This window comes from Monodelphis domestica, chromosome 7 (genome assembly GCF_027887165.1).
Source record: "Monodelphis domestica isolate mMonDom1 chromosome 7, mMonDom1.pri, whole genome shotgun sequence".
In the NCBI taxonomy this organism is placed as follows: Eukaryota; Metazoa; Chordata; class Mammalia; order Didelphimorphia; family Didelphidae; genus Monodelphis; species Monodelphis domestica.
In genome coordinates this window covers 235,767,914-235,776,953 of record NC_077233.1, presented here as the reverse complement: position 1 = coordinate 235,776,953, position 9,040 = coordinate 235,767,914, and positions in this window count along the sequence as shown.

Sequence of the window (9,040 nt, the reverse complement as noted above, 5' to 3'; positions counted from 1 at the left end):
ACTAGCTGCCCTTGGGAACATTTATACCTTGGAAATTGATAAGTGATACAAATCAGGTCTTGATGTATTGTTATGTTGATTGTCTCGATTTAAGAAAGTGATGGAGAAGATAGTAAAGTAGATTAAACTTAAAAGTATGTTGTTTATACTTTATTTTCCCCAAAGATCCAGTTAAACAATTTCTAGGATTCTTCTGAACTTTATCTTAAGAGGAATTTAGGATCAAGCAAAGATTTTTGTTTGCTTATAAAGAGGTTGATTTGAGCAGGTTTGTAGATAGCAGGGAAAGATAGAACATGTAGGGTCCAAGGCAGTCCCAAGGAAGGAAAGGCCTGTAGCTTGCTTCTTTTTCTAAAACATAAGATTTGTTGCATTTACATCCATATGCCTTTTTCTAGCCTCCTACCTCCCACTCCCTTGAAGTTGGGCTGAGTCATCCAGGCAAGAGGCAACTGGGAATCCATCTTCATTGCTACAGGAAATATGAACAGCTGCCACAGAATGAATAAAAAACAGGTTGCCAAGTTAATCTTCTATGATTTACTGCTTACACCTTATCTGTTTTGGAAGCCATACTGAATAGTCTAGCACCTTGGGGCAATTCCTGATGGCGACCATAGCTACCAAGAAACTATATGAGGCTTATGACTTGGTTGTGGCTGGACCTTCTGCTTGTCTCTTTGCTCTCACTCTCCCAGAATATAAAAAGTTGATTAAAAGGAAAATGAGTGCTTTCTTGTATATCATGCAAATGAACAAATATTTACTGAATGATGAAAATGTAGAAAGCACTGTGTTAAGTCCTTTGGGGAAGCAGGAGAAGAATTCAGGAGAAGGGCAAAGGGAATAAACACACATGCACACATATAATGCCCACTATGTGCCAGATAATATTGATAAATACTTTTAAAAATTATTATCACATTTGATCTTCATACCAACTCCATGAGGTAGATTCTATTATCATCCCCATTTTATAGTTGAGGAAACTAAGTCTTAAAGGTGAAGTGTCTTAGCCAGAGTCACACAGCTCTTAAGGATCTAAGGCTAGATGTGAACTCAAGTATTCTGGACTCCAAGCCTGACACTGTGCCACCAGTTACCTCTAAGATGTGGTCTCTAGAGAAATTTTGTTGACTAGGGGGCAGCTGGGTGGCTCAGCAGATTGAAAGTCAAAGAGATGGAAGGTCCTGGGTTCAAATCTGGCCTCAGACACTTCCTAACTGTGTGACCCTGGGCAAGTCACTTGACCCCCTTTGCCTAGCCCTTACTGCTCTTCTGCCTTGGAACCAATACTCAGTGTTGATTCTAAGATGCAAAGTAAGGATTTTATTAAGAAAGAAAGGAAGAAAGAAAGAAGGCAAGAAAGCAAGCAAGCAACCAAGCAAGAAATAAATAAATAAAGCATGGAAGGAAGGAAGGAAGAAATAAAGGAAGAAAGAAAGAAAGGAAGAGAAAGAAAGGAAGGGAGGAAGGAAGGAAGAAAGAAGGAAAGAGGAGAGAAGGAGGGAACGAATACACAGTGTTGATTCTAAGATAGAAAGTAATGGTTTTATTAAGAAAGAAAGGAAGGAAGAAAGGAGTGAAGGAAGGAAGGAAGAAATTATGCTGACTAGAGAGATAGAATGTGGGTATCTGAATTTGAATTTGAAGCAGCATGTACCTAAATGCTAAACTATAGGTATTGTTGTTAAATGCTCTTATTCATAGAAGGGGGAATTCACTGAGGGTTGGAGTTGTCCAACAATAATCCTTGGAGCAAGGTGAGCCTTGACCTGTCATTCAAAGGATGAGCTACAACTACAACAACTGACATTTATATAGGCTTTAATGTTTACAGATTGCCTTATAGACTTCTCTCTTTTGATACTCCCAACAATTCTTTGAGGTCAATATTGCTGGTCTTGTTTCCTCCATTTTACACCTGAAGAAACTATCTGAGAAGTGAAATGACTGCCTTGTAGTAGAGTTGGTGTCAGAAGAGGAATTCTAGCCCAATTCTTTCCAGACTGCAAATCCAGTATGGTTTGTGCTTGGAAGGATTTTGATGTGTGAAAGGAATAGGGAAGGCCCACAAGATGGAAATAAAAAGACCCAATGAAATCCCTTCTGGGCAGGCCCTCTTTCCTCTCCACACAGGGAAGCAGTTGATTAATATACAGTATCTACAGCATAGTTGAGAGTAAGCTAGTAGCATCCATGTTGGCAACAACAATGGTGGTTCCATTTTGGCAGTGGAAAGGGCACTAAAGTGCGAGTGGGATTCCTAAAGGGGAGTGGGCATCAGAAGTTGAGGATGCTGGGAAAGGAGAAAAAAAACCATACACATGAGTACTCGTTCCTCATTTTATTTAAGGGTGTCAGAAAGGATCCCCAGTGCTGGTATTGGTCCATAGAAATCAGCCTAAGTGTGATGAGACAGTTATCATGAAGGGATAGTTCCCATTTGTAGTCAGAATGACCAAGTCAGTGTTGCAAGGAGAAAATAGTATCATATCCACACGAGAGGTATTTAATATGTATGATGGAGGAAGTTTGGGAAAAAATGAATAAAAGTAGGTTCAGAAGGGGCAGCTGGGTGGCACAGTGGATGGAATGTCAGGCTTGGAGTCAAGAAGACTCATCATCTTGAGTTCAAATCTGGCCTCGTACACTTATTATCTATGTAATCCTGGTCCAGTTACTTAGCCCTTATTGCCTCAGTTTCCTCATCTGTAAAATGAGCTGGAGAAGGAAATGGCAAACCACTCCAATATTTTTGCCACGAAAACCCCAAATGGGGTCATGAAGAGTCAGATGGGACTGAAAACAACTGAACAATAGGTTCAGAAAAGAGGGTTCAAGGCAGATGAGTGTGAGAGTGAATGAGATGGTAAGAGCCCAGCAGAGCCATAGCTAGAAATGTTTATGCCTGGGCCAGGTGCTATGAACTGCATTCCAATGGAAGAGAGGAAATGTGTCCTACTTTGGGGGCAGTCATGGAGGAAGGGGAGCAAGGACGGAAAGATTTTGTTTTGTGGGTGAATGCAGAGATCTCGGTCACTGAGTTCATCCAAGTGCACCATCTAGTTGTTTTCTATTTTAAGTTATTATTCTTGGTCACTAGATTCCAAGCTGTTTTCTTTCTATTCTGCTGCAGGACTTTGAGTGCTGTCAGCATTTATTGCCCTCTAAATTCAGGTGTTTTTGAGCAAAACCCAATTGCCTGAGTCTAGTTATGGCTCTGGTGCCTGGGGAAGGCACGGGATTAGGATCATGGGTATTCGTGATTTTGGGGGGAAAAAGGGCAAATAATAGGTGTATGTGGGTTTGTTGTTTTGATTCTGAATACTGAGGTCTCAGCCTAAGCCTGTTCTTCATTGGAGGACTGCTCTGAAAGCTTGATTGATTTCCAAAGTGCCCATTTGAAGCACGCACTCTGCTGTAGTTGAGGCTTCTTTGTTTGACTTTCTGAATGCTGCATCTCAAGGAGCCCATAGGGGCATGCCTGGGAAGGAGAACACAGCATGAGGTGATGGAAAGGATGACTTTCGACTAAGCCACTTCTAGCTTTCATTCTCTCAGTGGTGTAGCAGATAGAACGCCACGTCTGGAGTTGGGAGATCTTGAGTTCAAATCTGGCCTCTTGACGCTTACTAGCTGTGTGACTTGGGCAAGTTGCTTAGCTGTTTGCCTCAGTTCCTCCTCTAAATGGAGTGGGAGAAGAAAATGGCAAACCATTTCAGTGTCTTTGCCCAGAAAACCCCAAACGGTGTCATAAAGTTGGACAAGACTGAGAACAACTGAACAACAACTTCCTGAGCTCAGGTGGAGTGTTTTCACCACTCTACCACCTAGATGCCTCTTCTCATTCCTAACCTGCTTTCCTCCCAGGCAAGCTGTGGGGATGAAAGGATAGAAAGGTTATCCTAAAATCATGTTAAGAGGACAATATAAAGAACATATTTCCTAGCTGTGTGATCCTGGGCAAGTCACTCATACTCAATTGATTAGTCCTCACTGCTCTTCTGCCTGGGAACTGATACTCAGTATTGAGTCCAAGACAGAAGATAAAGTATTAAAAAAATATATATATATATACATATATGTTTTAATTAGTTAATATATTTATTTATAAATATGTTTATATCATATATTTATATATTTATTTATAATATGATGGATCATATAAATAAATATACAATAATTAATGTATATATCTATATATTAATATTTATATATAAATTTTATATTTTATTTATATGTTTTGTATAATTTATATTGTATATTATATATAACAATATATTTTATAGTATATTTGTATATACATGTAATATATATTATATTATGTAGTTCTAATGAAAATTATGTAAAAGTAAGGCAACTCTTCTTGACAATTAAATTTCTCCCCCCTCCAGTGGCATGTTGACTGTAATAAAGGGGGTAAAAGGGGAGAGATTTATAATAAAGGAAGAAATGGTGAAAAGGGAATGGAGTCTTCTTTCTTCTAGGCAGGACAGAATGAGAGGAGGTGGTGTTGTTTAGCCAGAGGAGAGGAGGATAGCTTTTGTCTTTTCCCCCTCAGCCCTCTCTGACGAGACCCCCTCACTATGGCTGCCTTCAACTCCTACGACTGGGCTCTCTGGGATCTTTGTCGAAAGATCTCCTGGAGAGAGAGAGAGAGAGAGAGACAGAGAGAGAGAGAGAGAGAGAGAGAGAGAGAGAGAGAGAGACAGAGAGAGAGAGAGAGAGAGAGAGAGAGAGAGAGAGAGAGAGAGAGAGAGAGAGAGAGAGACAGAGAGAGAGAGAGAGAGAGAGAGAGAGAGACAGAGACAGAGACAGAGACGGACAGACAGACAGACAGAGACAGAGAGACAGACAGACAGACAGACAGACAGACAGAGACAGAGAGAGAGAGACAGAGAGACAGAGAGAGAGAGACAGAGAGACAGAGAGAGAGAGAGAGAGCAAGAGAGAGAGACAAACAGACAGAGACAGAGAGACAGAGACAGAGAAAGAGACAGAGAGAGAGAGAGATAGATAGATAGATAGAGAGAGGGAGGGAGGGAGAGAGAGAGAGAGAGAGAGAGAGAGAGAGAGAGAGAGAGAGAGCGAGAGAGCATTTCTTTCCTCCCTCCATCCAGGCTGTCATCTAATAAAGTTGGAGTCAGTTCTGGGTCATAGTAACTGAGTTTATTCAAAGGAAGCAGGAAAGGGACAGGGCTGATGAAGGATTGTGATTCAGGAGGGAAGAGGGAGAGGGGGTCCCTATCTAATGACCACTCTTCCCCCCACAGTTAAACAGCTCAGGGCTGATAACCTGAACCCCTGAGGGGTTTGGAGTAGAGAAACCCTAGTTTCTTGGCTGGCACAGCGAGTGTCCCCAAGTTCAAGGTTCGAAGGGAGTTTGGGGAGATCTCCTTTGTGGACTGCTTGTCTCTCAAAGTCCTTGTCTACTGGCTGTGGTTCGGGAGGATCTGGGATCAGGAATTCAGGGAGAGAAAGATCACTGACTTTGAGATTCAGTCAGAGTCAAACCCCTCTGCTCAGGTACTCTCAGCCAGGAGTCAGTTTCCACTTCCTGCATCAGCTTTTTTTTTCCCCTCACTACAAGATTCTAAGTTCCTTTCTGCCCATCCCCCTTGGCTGCTTGCAGGATGCTTGCAGCTCTTCCAGGTTTATTCCCAAAGTTTCCAGATTTCTCTCTCTTACATTACAGAAAATCTATTTTGCTCTGGGACAATATTCTCTTTAAAAGAAACTTATAGAATTGTTTTTCAAGTGGAAAAAACTTGTCAAGCTGGTCTCAAACTGCCAGACAGACTAATAGTCTTCTCTTTTGGTTAACTTAGATGATGTTGGGGAAAATCCTCACTTTTCCTGATAAAATAGAGCATAGATCCCTCTTCAGACATGAAGAGAAGTCTTTCTCCTGGGAGGAAACTTCTTGTACTCTCTGTGGTCTTGCCAATGGCTACAAATCTCAATTCCCAGTTTGACAAAAGGATGTGAGTAGCTCACACATATTAGTTGGCTCCAGAAAGGATGAATTGTTGGCACGGACTTTTCTTGTCTTGACTCGAAGTTTGATTTACTCAAATAAAGATCATGTCTAAAATCCAATGCAAACCAAACAAATAAATAAATAAATAAATAAATAAAACCCAATGCCAGACAACTGATCTCTATAGAACTTGGATCAATGAATCAATCAATATTTATTCAATGAATCAATCAATATTTATTAAAACATCCACTATGCTAAGGACTGGTATCACTGGCCTATTAACAGTGATGATCCCCCCTACCTGTTCCTGAGGAAGTAACAATGGGATAGTTATTAAATACAGTTTTAAGAATAATAGAAGCTTGAACCCTTGCACTTCTTCCCCCAGAAGTCCTTCAGTATTTCCCAGAATTCCTCTCCTCTCTCCACCACCTTTGTGTGGTCACACTTGTATATAGTTTGGTGTAAGTCACGCCCTTTCTCTCTCTCTCTCTCTATTTTTTTTTCTGCAACTGGGCTGGGTTTATTACTAAAACTTGATAAAATATAATACTTAGTTATTAAATATTAATTAAAAAACCCACCAAACTTCTAACGAGGTGGTGGTGCATCTCCGTAATCTTGGCTACCAGGAAGGAGAATAAATCGCTTGAGCTCCATTGTTTTAAGACATGGTAGGACTAAAGTCATTTTAGTATCTTCACTAAATCTGGAACCACTCTGGTGAGCCACTGAGGGCAGAGGACCATCAAGACCCTAAGAAGAGATGAATCAACTGAGGATAGAAACAGAGAAAGCTAAAGAACCTGGGATGATCATTTTGGAGAATTGGGTCTATGAGTAGCTGCTAGATTTCTTGCCTGGGCCCAATTAAAAAAATGATTTAAATTTAAATTTATTTAAAAATTGATTTAAAAAATGAAAAAGAGGGGGAAAAATGCTTGTGGAAGTTTGGGTGGGGAGGGTGAAAAAGACTACCAGATGAAATGGTGATTTTAAAAACCAAGTCAGTAAAGTACCCAAAGCTGGGACTGGGGCCCCATTTTTTTTTTCAAGAGAATTTTGAGGCCAGTTTTGTCACCTATGCTAAGTAGGTTCAGGGTTCAGAAATGTGATTTAGTTTCTTAAATGTGTTCTTTTTCACTCCTGTCAAATTGCCTGAGAACCCCTTTCTTGCTCATTTGGAAACAAAATGGAAAGGTTAGACAACTTAAATATTTTAAACATTTTTGTATTAATTTCCACAGGGTAACTTAACCCTTCCAGATTGGTGTCACAGTTGAGGTACCATAGCCCATCCTGTGTATTTGCCACAGGTCACCAGCATTTAAGACCAAAGCATACTTTTAATTGCAGTCTTATATTTCAGAAATCTTCTCTCTCATGTAGGGAGAGAAAGAGACAGCTGGCAAGGAAATGCAGTCCTTAAAGTCCATAACATTGGCAAAGAATAGCTGGTACATGTGCCTAGAACAGAAGTTCTTGACTCTTTTTGTTTCATGGACCCCTTTGGGACTCTGGTGAAACCTATGGACCTGTCCTTGGAATTATGTTTTTAAATGCTTAAAATAAAATGCATAGGATTACAAAGGAAACTAATTATGTAGAAATGCAGTTATTAAAATGTTTTTAAAAAACTGTTTAAGGACACTAGTTTTAGGGCTCCTGGCTGTTAAGAGAGTTTTTATTAATTTCTCCATTTTTTTATATTTGAGAGGATAAGGAGCAATAATATTTTTCAGTAAGAGTCCCCTTGCTTGTGCAGTTTGTCAGTTAGAGAACCCCTGCTGTGCCTCTTGGCAATTGGTGACAGAAGGGTGTGGCTGAGTGGAGTTAGTCAGTTGCAGAGACTTGCAAAGGGCTTTGGTCTCTGGGTCTCCTGGGGAGAGGAGCAGCAGTTTCTGACTCTCTCAGAGAGCAGTTTCTGGCTCTCTCTCTCTGAGACTGGGAGTTTTTCTCTAAGGCCTTAAGAGCCTTATTGATTATTGATTAGCTTGTATAGATAGGTAGATAGATAGTGGTTATATTATTACATAAATAGAGTAGGAGAGTAGGCAAGGGCTTTGGCCTAGCAGAAGATACTGCCTTCTGGTACAGATAGATGTAGGGTTTTTTAGAGATATTTAGTTAGGATTGGGATCTGGGGTATAGTTACAAGCTATTGTAAGATTACCTTCACTTTCCTCCTTCCTATCCATATTTCCTAATAATAAATTAAGTGTTTTGTGTTTAATAAAATGTGCACTGACTTTTGCTCAAACTCCTACCCCCTGTCCCAAATTTAACCCCTCACATGACCCAGGAGACAGAGATTAAAGACTTTGAGATCATCCTATTTATCTCTTTCATTTTACAGAAACTGAAGCTTTGAGAAGGAAAGTGATTTGCCAAAGGCCATAAGACTACTTAGTCACAGAAGAGAGATAAATACTCGACTATTTGACACCTGGTCCATTCTACTTTCTATAATATTGAGTGCCAAGATGATGGAAGAAAAATAAAAGAGCTTATAGTTCAAAGAGTGGGTTACAAAGAGAGTGAATTTGGATGTGTTTGTCATTTTCCCTTCTTCCTTCCATCTAAATCCTATGCATCCTTCAAGGCCTCCTTTGAATCCTACTTTATTTACAAAACCTTTCTTTAACTATTCTGGTGCATACTACTTTCTCCATTCTTGGAATTTCCAAAGGACAGAATGTCTGAATTGACCAGTTTAGTTGAATCTGAGCTTATATGCTTTACTCAACCTGAGATCTCATAACTCAGGGATTCTCTCCACAACCCATCTATGCCTTTGTAACCTTCACAACTCTTGTTTGGGTCCTCCTATAACTCCTCCACCAAAGGTCTTTTGACCAAGATAGCTGTTTGAACAGGAGGTAGACATACATCTACATGTTTAGCAAAGTTCAGAGGTTTTTATCAGACCAAATAGATCAAGAAATCCAATAAGAAACTACACTAAATGACTTCCTCTATCTCGTAACTGAATAAGAAGTCAACTAGAAATCTGAGGGCCATAAAAGAGGGGGCAAGCAGCAAAACAAGAATTCT